Genomic DNA, 16,190 nt, shown 5'->3' with positions numbered 1-16,190 from the left:
CTGCTCTGACGTCTTTATCAGAAGAGACCAAAGATCATGCACTGATCCACTTTGTTCTGTTCTATTTTTTTTATTATTTTCCTTGAATTTTGTTATTATCATTTGTTATCAGAACAGGAGGTTAACTGGTACTGGCACTGCCCATGTTCGCAATGTTTTGAATATTCAAAATATTAAAAATGTATTTTGAATAATATTTTGGTCTCTTTCCTAATATATATATCGCTATATAATACTGTTATCTCAATGAAAAGTACTGAAACAGATGTATATGTAACAAAAAGAGGCAATTTATTACTTGGCCGGTAAAAAATTTACTTGGCCGGTAGATTTTTTCATCTACCGGTCCCCTTGGCAGGTGAGCCAAAAAGTTAGTTTACAGCCCTGTATGGTAGTCATCCATCAGCTCAACTCATTGTACTCATTGTAAAATCACTAGATTCCCTGGCACTAATACATGTGTGATTTGTCTTGTGTTGAACTCATGCACAATCCTTACTTATCAAGGCTGCAGTTCCTTTGAACTTTTGAATAAAGTACTTACCCTTTTAGGTATTTGGCAACATTGTATTCCTACTCAGCAGACTAATAGCTTACTGTTGATGTGGCACTGCTAGAACCAGAACCTAGTTATAGTCAGCACTCCATAACTTGATTTTTGGAACTCCTTGGTCATAGTTCAGACATTTTCTTTCACTTCCACCCTTTGCTTCTGCCCACCAGGAAGAGTTAAAAGGACCCTATGGACACAGCAAGGTGAGATCCATGCTGCTGCTCCTCTAAAAGGGCAATGATTCATGAGGCTGGCTCTCCTGTCCCTGGGGCTGGGAGGAATAGCTGGCATTATCTTCTGCAAATGGGTTTGAAAATGCTCTTGGCCAGGTTGACCAAGGCACTGATTTATGGCTCAAGATGCGCTGAATGGTTAGGCTCACTTTCCGAGCATAGGTATGAGCCCCCACCACCACTGCATGCCTGAACACGCACAGAAACTCTCATGTACACTCACACCTCCCCACTTCACCGCTCACAATCTGTGCATCATCAGTTTAAGTTTACCCTGGCCATGTATTTAGCAGAAAAAGAAAGAACCAAATTTATGACACCAAAGTTGCAAAGTAAAAGAAGAAGCCTATTGTTCTTAATATGTCAGGCACAAGGATAAGCAGTTTTTCCACCTTTATCTTTGCTTGTCAAGGCCTATATATAGATATGAACCTTATCCTTGACTTGAAGTAAGAACCACTGTCAGAAAAATAGGAATTGCCTCCTGAAAACTCTTCTTGCTGAAATACTGCGAAATGGTGAGTTAAGCCCTTCTGGATACTTAAGTCTTAAGAAAGGCTGCTGATTGCTTTGTGTGTCTTTCTCCTTAATAAGCTTTATATCCAAGACTGAGCTTTGGAGCCTCCCAGCAGTTCTGAATTTCTACTTTCAGTCAGGTAATATGGCCTACAATGTTTGAGATAATTAATTGACAGAGTAAACCAAAAATGTTTGAGAAAGCTTGAGTCACCTGAAATGGTGCAGATTTATTTAAAGCCTCCAATTGTCACGAAGCAATTAACATGGCAAACAATTTCACTGAGCCCCCCAGAAGGGCTAGGAATTTTCTAGTCCTTTTTAAGTCGGACAAGCTCCTGTCTGATTCCCACGCTGATTCCTGTGTGTTACACATCGATGGGCTCATGCTTTACACGCAAGCAGGCATCGGTCTCATTATTAAGTCAACAAGGATTACTAACGGACGGAGTGTAAGTGATAGTCATGATGGAATTACCACCATGTTTTCACATCAAGCATGTTCTTTCCTGTGATTGCGTTTAGCTTGTTCTCATCGGAACTGCAGGGGCCCCGCAGAACCGGGGGGCGGGACAGTCAGACTGCAAACAAGGGTTGCACAAACCAGTTTTGACTTACTTTGTGAAGCGTTTAAAATGCAAACTGACAGAGAATGTTTTAGCCAACATCACCTGCGTCTTGGGTTGCAGTCTACCCCATTAGAAAATTCCCAGTTCGGTCTCACCATTGTTATGTAAGATCTACACAAAGGCAGAGAGGGAACTCGCGTCGTGTCTCTCCGAGGAGCCACTGGAACTCTCTAGAGGATCAGCAGCAGTTGCTTTGGGTTTTAATGGGTGACATCTAAAGTCTGTAAGTCTCATAGGTCTCCACATGGTGTCTGTCCACGCTGTCATCCATCTTCTAAAGCCTCCTGCACCCCCATCAGAAAATCACCTTTTCCAAGCTGGATGTTAATGTTTCTGAATGGTGTACTTAAAAGTGGATTATTTAAAGGCTACGTGTCAGACAGATCTTTATCTGGTGGCTTGGCAGCTTGACTTGGTTTCCTGTCTCTGCATGTTGATTAGCTTGTTGTTCTCTTCTTCCCCCGCTTTGCTGTGCAGTCTTCTGTGCTAACTCACCTCATGTGATTTAGGCCAAGTTAGATTACTCCCAGGGAATGGTTAATCCCTTTTGGTCTTGGATGGAAATGAATGGAGTAGAGTAATGGGTAGCCATATGTTTTGTGCACAAAATAGAGATCTTTTCTGTTGTGTATCAACAGCGTGATCAGCAATATTTTGACGCATGCTGCTGAAAACATGTCTGTTGGGCATGTTGGATGTCTTTTCTCCTGTGGTTAATGCTTGGTGTGGTTTTTCATGAACAGACTACTGATTATGGTGAGAAAAGTGATGTTGGGGCTTGAATTGAAAAAAATCTTGCTGAATGGAAACCTCACAGAAGTAGAATAATTGTTTAATCGTATTTAGATATTATTTAATATTGTCACATTTTTTGTTAAGTGCTCAGACTATCTTCCATTTCACTCAAATAAGGCATTTGATCCCATTTAACTTTTGATCAGCTTACTGTGGCTTGTCAAAGCCATTGTTGGCAAAGCAAAGTAATATTTGGCAGAAAAAGTGCATTCATTCAGTGATATTCAAGTATTAAAATTTTACAAGAATATCACATCAAGGTTAGATAGCTCCAAATGAATACCTGTGATGCATTGTGTTTTCAGTGAACATTTTCAAAGTAGAAAGGGCATTGATAGTGGTATTCATGATTGCTTCTCATATATGAAACTCTGAAGTGACAGAGGGAAAAGTCAGGACTTGCCCACCCATACAAAGCTTATGAGATGAGGTTTGAAGTGAAATGCAAGAAACCTGCTGAGAGTCTGAACCAAGGCAAGTGAAGAAAGCTGTTTAAGTTTTTGTTATCTTAACCTCTTGGATAAATCAAAGAATTATGATCTTTTTCAACAAAAAGATCATCAATCTTTGATTTAAGAAAAAGTCCAATGTAATATTTCAACAGCCTTTACAAGTCTTTTCTAGAATTTTATACTTTTCAGTGCGTAGTGACTATCATGTCACCATGTTTTGTTTTATATTCAGGTCTTTGTTCTAAAAATTGATAAAAAAAAAAAAAAAGAATAAGCCAAAAGAAATAACAATCACTTAATAACAAGACATACACTAATGTGCAGCTACATGGCCAAATAACGTATTTCTCACTTTTACTTGCTGTACGTCTTATCTATGCTTTTATACCTGCACAAAGCCAAGGCACTTTGATCTGATCTGAAAGTAATGTGCAGGCATACTTTATCTGCCAAAGGAAGCACCACAACCAAACAAACAAACATCAAAGCAAAGTCCAGCTAGTTGGGAAATAAGTAAGATTATTTTAATTGAAAAATTAATTGGAGTTATAATTGACTCTTTCTGAGGTAAACCTTTGGATGATATCTGAAAGAAAGTAGGGAACGTGGTAAGACAGTCACACTAAAAGTTAAAAGGTTAACAGTTACGTTAATTAGGTGCCTTTTTAATAGGAAATAAAACAGCAGCCTACAGAACTACTTAGGCTTATGTTCTGCACAATTCTACAACCCGAGGTCGCTAACTTTCTTGTCTTAGTCCCTGGTTACAACTTAGTTGGTTTGTAATACATATAACTAAATGAATTCAAACTTTAATGCTGCCATGTTCATCAAGCAGAACTGGAAATGTTCTTTATAAGTCTGTAGAAAAAAGTCCATTGGTTGTTTTGATGGCAGATATTAAGCTGTGTTCATATCTTGTACCTTTTGTTTTCAGTCAGTCCACTAGTCCTTGAATCTATTCAAATATATACTATCTCCTACATAATACAGCTCATACGTATGTGACTTGAAGTGGGTCTAATTTCAGTAAAGCCTTTTAAATATCTTTGAGAGCTGCATCGGTCATTACTACTTTCCATTGATGGTTTCATGTTAAGTGTATGGTTTTGTATAAAATTCAATAATTGAGGATTGTCAGTCGAACTACTGTGGCATGTTTTGTACAGGATTTCATCAGCCTCTCCTCATCGTTATACTTAAGTAAAACAAAGTTATAAACAGCTCTACTGGCTTTGCTCCCCAGTGAAAGCCAATAATCATTAGTAACTTTAATGGTGGTCTTCTTGCTTTTATCATTGTACATTGGGTAATGGTTACAGTGTTTTAATGGAGAGCAATTGGACATTCTTAGCAGCTAGTGTACTAGAAACAAACAAAGGTTTGGGAGTGGGTAGTGTTTTGTATAGCCAATATTAATCCATCAAAAATAGCTGGATTGGCCCTGATCCAAGCTCAGGACATTAATCTAACCACACAGAGGAATCTGACTGCATCAGAATTAGGATGCGGTGGTCTGTGATTGTATCACCTAAGGAAAATTTAAGGCATGGCTGGGAACAAGGTCGTAGACACAGGGATTTTCCATAGCTTGAGGTTAATTGAATCAAGGCGGTTTGGGTTGAGAATCAACAAACTGGAGTCCTCCAAAATGCAGACAAACAAAATATGAATTATAAGATAAGCAAAAATAATTTGTGGTCGTCTGCATATTCATTGCTGACCTGTCCCATTATTCAGAGGCTCATTTACATTTTAAGCAGCGTATCATGGTCAAGGACTGTGTATACTACACCCGTGAGCCCCTGGAGCATTCCAGTGAGTTTACTCTTTGAGTGAAGAGATGATCCAATTGATTAGAGAAAGCCTGACCTGTGGTGGTAGCAGATGAGCAGTCACTCAGTTCTAAAGCTTCAAACAGAACCACGGTAGTGATTGACCTTGTTCAGACTACATTAAGACAACAAAACTGTTAGCGCTTATTTTGTAATCATCACTTAATATGCATTAATAACTTAACTGGGTTTATCAGATCAATGGATTTTTTTACTGTGAAGTTTTAAGGAAAGGCAGGCTTTTCAACTTCCGATTTGTGTCTTGCCAATTATCTAGCTCCCTCAGGCTTTCATCTACAGGAATTTTTGTCACAGATGTTAAGTGCAAGTAAATGTTTCAATAATATGTCAGTCCGTCTGGGTTGATAAATATACAACATGTGTTGTTTTGAATTTGTGACAACCTAAATAGTAACAGCAACAAGTGTGACTGTCATAAATTGTGAAACATTTAAATGATTGGCTGTGAGATCAGATCACCTCATCCTTGTTTTTTAGCCAAGCAAAAAATGCATGGATTGCTTCAACATATACTGTAGTGTTAAATCCTTGTATCTCCAGAGAGGAACTGATATGTTAGAGGTAGGTTCGACATCCATATGCTTTTGCAACGGGGGCACAAGACCAATAAATTACCCACCAATAAAGTGGAAAATGTAATTACCAGCCTATTATTTTTCCAATAATGGAATTTCAGCAGGTAATTACAACCAATTCTAGATGATATTGGACTGTTCAGCACGATATTATGTTTTTTTCTAGATACGTTGAGCAATTTCCGCGACTGGAGAAACACTTTATTGTATTTCTCATTGGGACGTGCAGAAGTGAATATTGTACTAAACATTTTGGGAGAGTGCATCCCTCTATGGTGCTGCTGAGCACCCTAGGCTACAGAATGATGAATTCATTGTTGCTACTTATTCACTGTTACATCTTTTATAGTGATGTTCAAAGATCACACTGGTGTTTTTACATGTTTTAACCCATTCTAATATGTGCTCATGCTGTGCGATTCTTCACTTTGATTCAGCAGTCTGCGTGGGGGGGCTGACACTTGGAATGGCATGTGCTGCATTCATGTACTCCTGGGAAACTCCCAACACTGAGACACTTTGAGAAAACTTTTGATGCTGCTAAGAGCAACCAAATTCACATCATCAAGCAAAGCACTTGATATTAATTAGCCTACTGCATGTTTTTGTTGTTTTGTGCTTTCTAAGCATTCAATTTCTGTTAAATGCACTTAAAGGATGAAAGATGCATATTAAGAGGAGAGTCATGAAAAACATTTTGTCTTAATGGCCGTTTTTTATGTTGGCCTGATCTGAGTATGTTATTGAACAATCCATCTTTACAAACTTTTACAATCTCATTACTGATTAAGTGTGGATTGCAGTTTCAGCTAATGTTAAAATACCTTAACAAGCCTCACCACACAGAGCTTAGCTATCGGGTATTCTGTGCAAAATCTTCAGAATTATACCACACATTGTGATGTATATTCTTACAATCAGAAAGTCCACCAGTAACAATAACCTGTTTACCAAATGAGACCATACAGTACAATGGACACATGAGTGTGAGTTGTAATTCATAAATCATAATACCCAGCATTTTTTCTAGTGTAGGCTGCAATTCAACTGAATATAGCCAAATATGAACTGAATACAAATCCTGTAAAGCCTGTTGAGTCCCAGACAAATTGCCCATATCCAAATTAGAGAGGAAAAGCCGTGAAATTAAACAGTTCCTCGTCTGTGTGATACATTTCAAGGTTATCTCCGTCATTAAACGACAGGAGAGACTGACACTTCAGGGTTCATGCTAGATATTAAAGAGCTCTGCAGCAGCCACAGGACCAGAGCTCAGTAGGTGTCTGTCCTGAGGCTTTTCTCCCCTCTGGTGCACTGCTTTAATGTGAGCATGTGCTTCTTCGTATTAGCAAGAGCAACACTGCAGCTGCCATTTGACTGAGATGTTTAACGGGCCAATACAATGTTTGTGTGTGATGCTGACACAGGAGGAGCAGTGAGAGACACAGGAGGAGCAGTGCACAAGACTGGATCCTCTAACACATGTCAATACACAGCCAGGAAAGATGAGGATTATATTGCTCCTGTCAATCTAGAAAGTCAAGAAAAGTAAATGGCAGTTTTGCCTGAAGACAACTACAAATAATGCTGTAGATTTTGGCTGCTGTATGTGTAATTAATCTTCATAATAGGGATTAGACCCACCAGCAGTGTGTGACAATAAGAAATGTCCTGTCGCTCGGGGCCAGTTGCTCTAAGTGTTCGGTCTTAATATTTGCCCACTGATCTAAATCTGTTATGTTCGCCTCTCTGCTCTGCCATGATCCCATTCATTTGTCTTGTCCTTTTTTTCTAAACAGTGAGATTGCAGACTTGATTAATCTATAATGTATTACCTTAAAAAAATAATTTGACTTTGAACTTACCGAAATGTAATAGGTAATTTTAGTGCCTCATGTGCCCACGAAAATCTATCTCACTAATTCCATAAACATCTTGATTTTCCTCAGGCAGGAACAATATTTAATTTTATGTACACAATAATATTTGCGGTTTGCGTTTTTGAATATAAGCTTATTTTGTAGCTGAAACAAGTTTATTACAGGAATAATGTTTTTTAACTGTAAATTATGTTGTACCTTTTACCTACCTAAATAAAAAGAGACATGTGGCTTGGCCCCCTATCTTCTCATGCCCCTCACCTGGTGCTCAAGCTACTCATAGATTGAGTTACTCAAAGGGTTTAGCAGACACTGTATCAATTACTATTTTAGTGAGACAGTAATAAGATAGCTATCCATTTATACAGAAAAACTTAGTACATATATTTAATACATTTAATTACTATGAACTATGATTTGAGGGAAGGGAAAGGAAGTTCATCCAAGTTTAAGTGGACGTTTATGTCAGCTGTGATGAAATTCCCTCTGGGCGTTCTCGATTTACCACGCTCACAAGAACATTAGGTCACTGTGACTTTGACCTTTGACCACCAAAACCTAATTTGTTCATCTTTTGAGTTCAAGTGAATGTTTGGGCCAAATTTGAAGAAATTCCCTCTTGGTGTTCTTGAGATGTTGCGTTCACAAATTTAGGATGGACGGGCCGACAACTTGAAAACATACTGCCTCTGGTCACAGCTGTCGATGGCGTGGAGTCATCAAAAGGGCTGTGGATGTAGATGTCAGTTCTAACCTTGTGCCTTTCTTACATAGTTGAAAATTAGGTGATGCTAGCTACAATTGATCTTATCTGTCCATGGTCATCCTGCATAATAATAATTTTTTTGTTCCTTTTGGTTTCAATCATGCATATTCATCAATGACTACATTTTAATTATAGTTCTGTTGTTGGTCTTGCAATCAAAGCTTTCTCCCATCGACCTACTTTTAAAGTAAAAATAATATCCACTGAAGCTTAATTATTCCTTAAGTTTAATAAATAATTACTCTTATAATGGTAGGATATTCAATTCCATGTTCTGTGTGAGCACTGCTGATTTGTTGCATGATAAAAAAGTTTTACTGGCTTTCAGGCTTATTTGTCACTAAAATGAGCAAGGCACAACCTCAGTATCTTCTGTGAAATTAAATTTTTATAAAGATTTGAAAGCTGCTTTGGATTGTGTGCCCCTTATCTAGTGATGCATTAAAGCAAGACACAATGAATGTTTAACATGATTCTGTAGACTTGGCCTTTCAGTGTTTATTTTAGTAAAGGGTTTGAGTTTATATTATGTTTAACTTTGCCTTTCACACAGGGGAATCAAAGTGGCTTATTACTTGTAGGAACACGGAGCCAGGTGTGCATGAAAGAAACAAGAGTTCTTATGAATTTGTGAGCGGGTTTAATTTGGTATGTGTTCTCACATTAGACTAAAATTTAAATATTGAAATTTGTTCTGACAGCCTTACTGGATGCCACCACAGAGTAAGTCAGAGCGGCTCTTGGCGCAGATAAGACATTGTCATTAAGCAACTTTGAAACACACAAAAAAATAGTGTGTGTTGCTTGTTTAGTTTTCTAACCAAGAGTAAGTTTGAAAATAGTGAATACCATACCATGTGTAGGCAATTACTGTTTATGGCAGATGTATCTGGCTGACTTTTTAGGAAAATTACTCCAAACACAGACTAAACGGCCATAACGAGAGCCAGCAGCACCTAGTCTGTATGTTGGCACTGGAGCTTTGTCACACCCCACAACCGGTGCCATTAATGTACTGGCTAAAGGGACCTGCCTCATGAATAGCTATTCTCTGTGATTTTCCATGTTAGTGCTGATTACATTTAAAGAAAGGCTTCTTTCTATTAGGTAAGAGGGCTCACTCATGAATACAAAATTTTTCAGCAAGGGCCAATTAATATTATGGAGTTGTTAAAAATAATACATTTTAAATTATTCAGAGTCAGTTAAAGAAACACTGAGGGATTTTCCCAAGGATTTTCCCCTAAAGGCTTTGCCTTGCCCTGTAAAACAGCAAATGTAACACAGCATATTAATTAATGAAAATATTAATCTGGTTAGTCAAAAATGATTTATTTAGTTTGTTGCCTGTACAGCCCAAAACAAAAAACCAAAGCTTACATTTAAAGTCCTCTGTCCATCCTAAGATCCATCTTAACAGTGCCACACAAATCCTAGTTTTTATTTTTTCATTAGTCTCAATGTTATTTCATTTCTTTTTCTCCTCTCAGGCCTAACAGGCTCACACTCACCTACTCTGTCAACCAGTAAGATATAATTATCCTTCATAGCTGACCCGATACCCAGCTAACACACTGAAAACACGCCATTTAATCCCCCACTTGACATTCAAGAAAGTTTGTTTTCCTGTTTTTGAACATTAAGTCCTTGTAAAGCTGCTTTTCATGTACACTGTTGCTGTATTTTGCACTCATCTCAAGTTGTTTCTGCATTGCTATAATGAAATGAGAATGTTTTGCAGCATTAAACACAAGAAAATTAATGTTATACACTGGGGACAAATAAACTGAAACTCATGAAACATGCTAATGGGCTTCTCATGGTTGAATGGTAAAAAGACCTTCTTAGCAAAACATGCATTTTTGCAAACACAAATGCAGAGCAACAGATACACACTCTAAACACAGAGTGCAGTTAAAGCTGTGTGACATCAGAGGTTTTTTATGGTATGTTCGTCTCAATATGGGATGCCTCATGAACCGCCCTAAAATTTGTCCCATCAATCTACCATGAGAGAGTGGGCTTCTTCACAGGCTGTCTGCCATTCTTTCATTCTGGCCCTGTTGGGAATGGTGATTGGATCCCAGTCAACCAGCAATAGATGGATTGGCCCTCAACCAGGATGATTGAGTGGCGCTTCTGTCTATGCACGTGTATATAGCTTTGTGTGTGGTGGTGTGCGGTTGTGCGTGCTTACCCTGTATGCATGCTGCTCTTGCCGAACAACAGCACATCTGTTTCACTCCATCTCCTTTCTCTCATTTGAATTTTGAGTTCTCTCAATCATTGCCAGTACTGCTGTGCTGTGTTCTTGGCTTCTGGGCTGCAGAGTAGGACGGTATTCCAGTGAACAAGTATTCTTGACTTAGCCATCGAATTATTATCAAGACACAGCTGAACGCAATCCCAGTGGAAATGAGTGTTCAAGTTAACACTATTAGAGCATCTGTAGTGTAAGATGAGGTAGCACGCGAAATGTGAAATAGAAGGCAAAATTTGTTTCACGAACAAAGAGTGATTTTTAGTGCATATGTTTGTATGCAGCGACTTAGAATTTACAACAATGCCTAATCCCTAGAGTTCCACAGAACACACAGTTCGTACACACTAATAACATTTTTATTAAAGACAAACAGTCACACAGGCTGATCTCAAAGCATGTCACTCATACTTGTGTGCACCATGTTGTATTAGTCTATTCCTTTTTTTAATGACTTGGTAATTGCTTTGTCCCTGGTTATTGAGATGACTGCCATGCACTATTACACCAGTTTAATGGTGTGTAACTATTCCTCTTAACAAAGCCATCAATCACAGGTGTTACTATGGTAACAGCATTAGCCATTATGCAGATGTTGTAATCGAATGCGTGTCACACCTAGCGAGGTAGCACAAGTACCGCATACAACTTCCTGCATCTGTGGAACTCAAATGAGAGATTGTACAAATTCTTTGAATATTTTTATATCTATAGATGCTATTTATAAAGTTTTGTTTTTTTTTTCGCTACATGCTTGAGCTTCACTTTATGAAAATTTGCATGGCTTGCAGAGCAATCAGCAAAAATTCAATCATCTGTTTTTGTGTAAAAGGGCCAAGTTATTACAATCAGAGCTGCTTAAACCCTTGACTCCTTCTTTTTCCTCCGCTCAAGCTGTTTGATAGGTTCAGACTTCAATTTTTCTATCCAAACCCATGTTGCCTGTTCTGGCATGGAAGCTGCAGAACATAAAATGGAACATATTAATGCAGAAGTCATCGTGTATCTGTCCTTTGGGCAGGCTAATGGGTGTTGCAGATGAGTTGGATCTTTAGCTCTGGATGGCCATGGTTTAAGTACTGTGTAGTATTGACCCCTCTGGTGATAACAGAGATGACAAAGTCTGTGTGAGTGTGGCTTCAAAAAGAGGTTGTTTAAGATGTTTTCATTCAGAGTTGTAGCCTCCAGCTCGAGGAGGTAAGAGTGCGAGCCCAACAGGCTGTTTACATCTACTACCCTTGTTAACAGAAAGCCTCTGTGAAATGTTATTGTGATTCAGCCATCCTAGCTTAAGAATATGGTTATGGGAGGTTTGTGTTCAGAGGAATTATTGAGCAATTATGTCCCTTTTCAATGACTAATCAACTTACATTGTGCTCCACCATGGCACAGGGGTCTTTAATCCAAGCATATGATTACAGCAGTGGTATTATCTCCACTCTTTCCCATGAGTATCCTAAAAGGTGACCTCCAAATCCCCAAATGAACATAACTTTAAGCAGCCAGTAAGATTTTTAGTAAAGACAAATAAATGTAGAGCTGTAATGAATGATTGTTTCCAATCAATTAATTTTTCAGTTTACAAAGTTTTAGAAGTAACGATAAATGCCTGTTGCAAGTTACCTAATCAAACAAACAAAACAAAACAAACTAAATATATAACATAACAAAACACCACTACCAACATGTGCATTTGTCCCAGTGCTTGTTTTGGCGTGCCCAAACACAAAATAATTACTGTTGAATTAGTATAACACATTCTAGCTATGTCTATATTTTATGGAACATAAATTTAAAAGTTAAAGATCCACCTGGATCTTTTTGGCAGTGGGAAAGCTATCTTTTATCAGAACCATGCTAGTTGCTAGTTGGGTAAGCCTCTGGATGTAATTCATGGCTTATATCGTGAGTGTCGGTGTGATAAATGCCAAAGAGAAAGCAGAACTGCAATACCATCTCCAGTGTCACTCAGAGCGTTATAGTTTCCCAGCAAGTTACAGCAACATTGGATAAAGAAAGATGGACTGAAACTGTGCTGCGACATTGTTCAGAGGACGCTGGGTACACGTCTGGAAACCATTTGTGATGGCATCACCCAAAAGGTGCCCTTCACATTGTGCTGTTGTGTCTGCATTGTATGGCATAGGTAAGCACAAGCTGCACTTGTCCAGGAATTATTCACTGGAATTGACCCCCCCCCCATGGATGCACCTCCAGGGCTACAAAAATTAAAGTGAGTCTTGCCCAAGTAAGAGCATAAACAGGTGAACTGAGCGTGAAAAGCTTAAATTGCACTGCTGGCTGTAATTTAAGTTGCCTATAAATATGCTACACTTATAACGCTCATAATTTTTGACCAATTTTATGGCCAATGAGCCATCATTTAATGTAAACAGTGGTATTTAAGTTTTTCAACAAAATAAAAAAATAGAAGACTATTTTAGATTCTTTGATAGTTTCTTTTCACTGCAGTATAAAACTGTATTGAACCGTGACCCCAAAACTGATGTGTGAACTGTGAAATTCGTATTTCACCCTAACAACAAAGACATTCAGCAAGATTTTTTAGCTGAAAAAATAGTGATCACTTGATTGTTTTGTTGTTTGACTAAATGTTAATCATTGTAGCACTAGATTAGGGGTTTTCTGCCTAAGAGGCTGGTTAGGGAAAAAGCTTATTTTTATAGGACATATGCATTCATCATACTCATCTAATACTGTGCCATGCTATGGGTAATCTGGCTCCCTTGGAATTAATTCTTTGGGTATGGCATTGTGGTAGTCGTGGCTATGCCCCACTTACCTCCCACCCGCCACCCCTTGACCTCTTCATTAGATAAATAGGGCAGCCTATTATCTGGCCTTCACTTGTGATGGACAGCATCTGGCTGTTTCCGATACCCACCGTGAGAAATGTGGAGACAAAAGCCTCCCTCTCCTTTCCTTTCTCACAGTTTCCTCCCTTTTCTTGCTCCCTTGCTTATGTGTCTCAAAAACTGAGCATTGTATGATATCATATGTCTTTGAATGGGCCGCAGATATAAGAGAGGGCGGGACACAGCAGATGCTGATTTTCCCCACTTGCCGTGTTGTTTTTCAGGAGGAAGTTAAATTGATTGGTCACACTTTGCACAAGGGTGATGGTAATGTGTCCTCCTATGGCAACAATGCAGTACTGGATGCCATTTTTCCTCCGACATATCTTCATGCATTCCTGTGTGGATTTAGACACATTAAGAGATTTATCTGGCGTGTCAAGTCAATGCACCAATAACAGCTCCTCAGCTGATGTTCTCACCACGTCCCATACACTTCATGCTGCATGTCTCCTCTTCAATTTTGCTTTTAAGTATTACTGAAAGTACAACTGCAAATTCAGCGGATGTCTAATTCTAAGGCTGGGAAAGAACTTGAAACGAGCAAGCTGTGTGTTGCATCATCCACCATGATGGGATGGCAGGTGATTCGACTTTTTCAGAGTGGCTGCACTTAAAGGTGTAGGTAGAAGCTGTCTGTAACGGTGAAGGGTGCAGTATAGGTATTTACTATAAGCCAAAAGTAGAGGGTGTGGGCTTCAACAAATAATTCATTTCATTCTTAATTAATCTGTTGGTAATTTTCATGATGAATTTATGAACTTATTAATGGTTTCTTTGAAAATGTGAAGTATACCAAATATCACCAGTGCCTGTAGCCTAAAAAGGGTTTCACACACCCACCCATATGGCTTTCAGACTGTCAGAGTAACGCTTCATGTTGAGTATATTCTGGCTTTTAACAGATCCAGAAGCAAAAGTACCCATAGCCAAGCCTACTTCATTTTGAAAGTTTGCTCCTGCATTAGAAAAAAATTCTAAATTGATAATGTTCTGAAATGTTGGGGAAAATGACAACCTTGCCCTGTATGGTATGATGTGCCTGAAAGCCAAGCAAAAAACATTTTATCAGCACTTTGTCCCCTTACTCTATGTGCACTAGTACAGGCAGACAGGCAATCCATCAGCAAGCAAATATAGTAAGTGTCAGTGAGAAAAATACTCCAACAGCAGTGAGCAGTGAGTGCCACACACATCCATATCTTTAATGTCCATGTGTGATGTCAGGTCTCCCTGGCTTGAAATACAAAACCTAGGGTCTCCTCCCGAGCATAACATGTCATTTTATGCTACAAAACACTTTGCTTCTATTGCATGTATTTATCTTTTATTTATTTATTTCATTTATGTCTTAAATTTTAGAAATGTTTTATGGAAATAAAATCTCTGCAGACCTTTTGTAATACATGGGACTTTAATTGCTAATTGCTTCTTTTTTTCTCTGAAATGTGTCACATTTTTCACAGTTGGAGGAGAATTTACAGGGGGTGGCATCTAAAAAAAACTGAATTGTTTTTCCCATATTCAACCAGCTTCACTAAGATGGCAGATTACCAAATGAGGCTTATGCTTATTGTTAGATTAGAGGTGCTTTCTGAAAGAATGTTTGCGCCCTCCTCCTTTGCAGCTCATTTGGTGCAGGGCAGGCTGACAGTTCTGAAATAACAAGCCTAGGGGAATGCAGTGCACACGTCTGATGTCGTATCTCCTTGGTCCAGCACTTGTTCTTTTGGAGCTCTACTGAACCAATCCTGCTCCCCGTACTTACCAGACCCTCAGGCCCCACTTTGATCTCCCTTAACAACCAGGACAGCAGTTCAAGCATCTTGTTATATTTGACTGTTTAATCCATCAAATGTGTTTGTCTCAGCAATAGGGTAATGAACATCTCTATCTAGGCCTCGCTGCTGTTGAATACCTCCTGTGATAACAAGTTTATGTAGGATACACTTGCGTGAAATTTAAAAGGGTAATAGCTTGTTTCTGCAAATTGCTAGTGTCCTATTGTCAAGTTTGATGCTCATTTTCCAAACCTTGACTAAGTACCATGACTTTACTCCCATCACATTTAACATGGAGTTCTAATACTGTGTTCTCTGCTCTTGGTTGTTTGGCACTGTTTTACACAATTTTTGTAGACCAAAGGGTTTAGACTCCTGAATCAGCCTTTTAGGTTGTGTCCTTCTGCTAGCATGTCCAATACAATCTACTGTATCAGCCCCCCTGTGGCTAAAATGCCAAGCCACTAAGCAAAATGTCTCAACTAATTAGGAGCTTTAGAGCAAAGCTGTAGAAATGCATCATATGACTAACTTTTTCTTTCTTCTTTTCCTTTTTGTCCAGACCTACTGTATTGGTCTTATATTTAGGCTTTACATTGATGACTTTTTAACTTAAAAACCAAGGCAATTAGAGCTTTGAGTGGCTGACAGCTGATATATGTTAAGCCTTCAATTCCTGAATTCTTGCAATCTAATTGAACTACAATTCTAAAGCTTTGCATAGGATTCTTGTGATACAGGAAACATCTTTAATTGGAGTCACATAGTTTGCAAAAACGTATTTTCATCCCCTTGAAAATGTCTCTGAACTTCATGTCTGAGAAATACTAAATTTATTAGATTAGATTAGATTCAACTTTATTGTCATTGCACAGAGTACACGTACTAAGACAACGAAATGCAGTTAGTATCTAACCAGAAGTGCAAAAGAGCAGTTAAAGTGCAAGTGTGTGCTGTACAGGTATGTAAAGTGAGGGTGTGCATAAGTAAAGTGGAGATGTGCATATGTAGGGTACAA

The sequence above is a fragment of the Seriola lalandi genome, unplaced genomic scaffold (assembly GCF_002814215.2).
Source record: "Seriola lalandi dorsalis isolate HSWRI2012SDOR001 ecotype SW California unplaced genomic scaffold, Sedor1 jcf7180002054334, whole genome shotgun sequence".
In the NCBI taxonomy this organism is placed as follows: Eukaryota; Metazoa; Chordata; class Actinopteri; order Carangiformes; family Carangidae; genus Seriola; species Seriola lalandi.
This window is presented reverse-complemented; position numbering follows the sequence as displayed.